Genomic DNA, 4,673 nt, shown 5'->3' with positions numbered 1-4,673 from the left:
TGCATTGATCATGTGTGCCCAAGATCCCAGGAGGAGAAGGAGTTGCAGCACGGCCATACACCTGGGGGATGATTTCCCACTGTTCCTCTCACTGTCACTGTCTCTCTCTCTCTGGCAAGGACATATGCCCTAAGGCACAAACCTCCTAAAAAAAAAAGCTATACATATCATAAGTACTTCAATGAAGATGGCTTCTACAACTGATGTGAAGAAATCTAATTTAATTTGCTTTATTTTTCTCTAACTTGTTATCCCACATAGTTGATAGATTCAAGGTAGGCGTTCCAGGGTTGTTCAATTTAGTAGGCCAGTGATATACCAATAACCCTGGAACTTTATAACTCACCCCTCTATCACACATGGCCTGTCAGCAGACACACAGCACTTCACCAAACGAGCAGAATACATTCTTTTAAAGTTTCCATAAAACCTTTACCAAGATATATCACATGTTAAGGCAGAAATGGACCTCAAAAACATTTCGGAATTTAAACTCTACTGACTGTGTTTTCTGGACACAGAGAAACTGACAACATAAAGATAACCAATCCTATTCCAAACACTCAGAAACTAAACAATATCTAAGTAATCCATGTGTCAAAAAGCTGTCTTGAGGGGAAAAATATATCTATTTAACTATATGAAAAGTGAAAATACATTTCAAAAATTGTGGGATGCAGTGAAAGCAATGCTTAGAAAACAATATTTATAGAACTATATGTATACACTAAAGCAGATAAAGTGTCACAAATCAACAGTAAAATCTAGAAAAAAGCGTCATCCAGTAGGATGGTGGTTAAGGTGGCTGATCCCTCATGGTCAACTGTGTAGTTCAAATCCTGCATCCAGTGGCTTGGAAAACACTCTGGTGCGTGTGCATGTGTGCCCAAAATCCTGAAAGGAGGAAATGGAGGAGAGTGGATTGTGGTGTGGCCATCACTCATGGGGATACTCTCTCACTTTCTCTTTTTCTCTCCAGTGAATAAACATGGTCACTGACAAATTTTTTAAAAAGAAAAAGAATCCACTATATTAACAAGCTAATGAAAGAAAAATAACATGATTGTATCAGTGGATGCAGAAAAAACATTTGATGAAATTCACTCCTTATGATAAAATCCCACAGAAAAGTAGAAATAAAGGAGAACTTTCTCAACTTGATAAATAACTTCTATAAAAATCTTACAGTTAAATTTATACTTAACAGTGAAAGACTGAGTAAATGTTTTTCCTCCTTTGCCCCATTAATAAAATAGTTAATGAAGGTCACAGGATTCAAGATAAAGAAACAAAAATTCAATTTTAGGCCCGCCAGGTGGCATGGTGGTTGAGGAGGCTGGATTGTGGTAGGCAGTCATGTAGTAATGAGTGGGCAGCCCTCAGAGAATAGCAGAAGGACACCTGTCACATCAATCACGATTTATCAGGAGCTCCAACCAGACCCTCCATGAGATGCCTTCTTCCCACCCAGCTCCTGGCACCTGGAAGGCGAGGCAAATCCATTTTCCTTCCTTGGAACCTGAGGAAGACACATAGGGATGATTGTAAATTTCCCTCTTATCATTCCTTGTGAACTCAAAAGACCCAATCAGACATTTTGGTCACCATCCCGATTCCCACTGGGGCAATAAACTACTTGGACAGTCTATCCTAGTTAGGCATCATGGCTCACACTGGGCTTGTGCAGTTAGGTAATCAAAATCTTCACCTGTGAGAGAGATACATAAGCACAGAAACAGCGCAGGAATTCAACTAAAGGAAATAGATAGTGTGACAGCCCTCCCCCTGTTAAATATTCGTGATCACCTCTGGTAATAAAATAACACCTGACCAGTTCCCAATCCAGTTGCTACCTAGCAATCTATCTGCCCAAAAGTCTTTTTGCTGAGCTTTTCTAAAATCTTTTTTCTATTAAATTCTCTTCCCTATCTACTTTTAATGTGGTTGTGGTTTTACTTTGTGCCTAGGGACGGGTCTCTAATTCCAGTGATCTGGACCCAAAGAACCAAGGATTTCACACAACAGAGCTCAACACTCTCCTATGACAGGATCTCACAGGGTCGTCTGCACTGTTCGATTTCTGAACCTGATGACTTAGAAAATACACTGTGTGTGTGTGTGTGTGTGTGTGTGTGTGTGTGTGCGTGCCCCAAATCCCAAAAGAAGAATGGAGGAGAGAGTGCAGCGTGGCCATTCCCCCGGGGATGCTTTCTCACCTTCCCTCTCTCTCTCTTTCCAGAAAAATTAAAAAGTCTATTTTATTCCTTTGTACACAAATTAAGAAGTAAAGGTTAAAATTAAGAGTACAATACCATTTAGAATTACTTGAAAAAGAAACAGAAACACTTAAGTATAACTAATAGAACAAAGGTACAGGAGTGATAGGCTGAAATGTTGATGAAAGAAATCAAAGATCTAAATAAAAGAGAGACTTGTGTTGACCCATGAAAAGAAAGTAAAGATGGCAGTTCACTTCAAATTGATACTAAGTTACATGCAAATTCTCTCTAAATTCAAACAGTGTTTCTAATAGTTGCAGATATAGTTATTCTAACAGTTATATGCAAGGGAACTAAATCTGTTAAAACAATTTGATAAAGTAAACTAAAATGAGGTGGATCATTCTTACCAAATTAAAGAATTATATCAGCAACAGTAATAAAGACTGATATTTTTGTAGGAATTGACACACAGATTCATGAAACAGTATGGAGAATCCAGAAATGGATTACAACTCATTTTTTGACAAGGTGCAACGCAACTCAATGGAGGGACAGTTTTTTTTAAACGATGTTAAAGCAGGTGAATACTCATAGAGGGGAAAAAGGAAAAGAAAAAGAATACACAAATTCTCAGAACTTATTCAAAGAAATGTTCAAAGTAGCTTCTATGATTAAATGTAAAATAAAACATAGCAGAAAATCTTCAGAAACTAGAGCCTGGTGAAAAGATTTTAGATATGATACCAAAACCACAATTTTTAATGGAAAAACATCAAGAAAGTGGACTTTATCAAAATCAAACACTTTTGTTCTGCAAAATATTCTGTGAAAAAAGGAAAGATAAGGGTCAGCCACGTGACTCAGCAGTAACCTGCTACTCAAGGAAACCTGGGCCCTATGGGAGACCATGGATTTGGTTCCCCAGTGCCCACCTGCACATGACAGGCACTGTGGAAGGTCACATATTTGATTTTGTACATGAGCAAATGTTCGTCCATTTTTTACCCTTCCCCTAACATGGCTGTCTGCTTCTGTATTCCTACTTGCTCTTCCCATGAGAAAACAGCCAGTGCTAAAACCATATCCTGGATGACATTCTGTACCCGCTACTGTCTTTACTAACTAGCCCCAAACCCCTTTGTTTAGCAATGTGACTGGTTGCATGGAAACCCCACTCTCCTCAGAAATAATTAACTTGCTTGACTCAGCTCAGTAACCTCTTTCACATAGGAATCCTGCCCCACTAGCAACCGACCTATAAGAGGCTAGCCTAAACTTTGGCTGGCACTGCAGTTCTGAATCTCGGCCCCCCAGGCTGGGCTGTAGTAGCTGGCCAGCTAATACAGACTCCCTTTCAATTTAATCTGGCTTTTGTGGTCATTCATTCAATGCCACTCTGCAATAGTGCACCCCATTGATTCTGGCTGCCTGGGAACGCTTGGGAGGGTCTCAGTGTGAGGCCCTGATGGTGTTCATTTCTCTATCTCTTCCTTTCTGTTCTCTGTTGCTCATGGTCATGAAAAAATTAAAGTTAAATGGGGAAAAGGAGACCAAAGAAAAAGATAAGCTACAAACAAGGAGAAAATATTTGCAAACCACATATACCACAAAGGACAAGACTATATAAAGAACTACCAAAACTCCACAGGGAAGAAAAAAAGTTAATTACAAAATGAACAAAAGACCTGAGCAGACATTTTATCAAAGAGGATGTAGAGATGGCAAATAAGCACACGGAATGATGTTCAGCGTCATTGGCATTGGGAAAATGCAAATTAAGAACATGAGACATCACTACATTTTTCTTAAAACAGCTGAAATTTAAAAAATATTGGCAATGCCAAATGTTGGTGAGAATGCAAAAAAAACTAAGTCTTTGTATAAATGTAAAATGGTACATTCTCTCTAGAAAGTAGTTTGGCAGTTTATAAAATAAAACAAACAAAAAACACACAGACATTTACCACATGACTCAGAAAGTACTTTCTAAGATATTTATCTCAGAGAAATGAAAACTCATGTTCACATAAAAAACCTTAAACAAATTTTCTTAACAGTTTTATGTGTAATAGTCCTTAACTTTGAGGACAGAGGTCTGACTGCTTTTTCCTGTTTCTAAAATCCCTTCCAGAGGGCCTGGGGTGAATCATGCCCACAGACATTAACAAGCCATTTTGGCTCATTTAATCACAGAAATCTCCCTAGTCCTGTCTCTGGCATGGTATCCCTGTAATGGGTGAGTCATGCCCACGATCATTGACACCATGATGTTGACCCATTGATAACAGGACTCCTCCAGCATTCTGTCTTTGGGACGGTATCTTGTGACTGTATACAGCCCCCTTATCTCTGTTAGTAATCCCTTCCCCAAACCTACAAGCCCCCATTCCACACATCACTCCTTTTTGGGTCAGGCCAATGCAAAGCTCTTCACTAAATTTTCTCACTCTC

The sequence above is a fragment of the Tupaia chinensis genome, unplaced genomic scaffold (assembly GCF_000334495.1).
Source record: "Tupaia chinensis unplaced genomic scaffold, TupChi_1.0 Scaffold000233_1, whole genome shotgun sequence".
Taxonomy (NCBI): domain Eukaryota; kingdom Metazoa; phylum Chordata; class Mammalia; order Scandentia; family Tupaiidae; genus Tupaia; species Tupaia belangeri.
The sequence above is the reverse complement of the archived record's forward strand: the minus strand, read 5'-3'. Positions refer to the sequence as shown.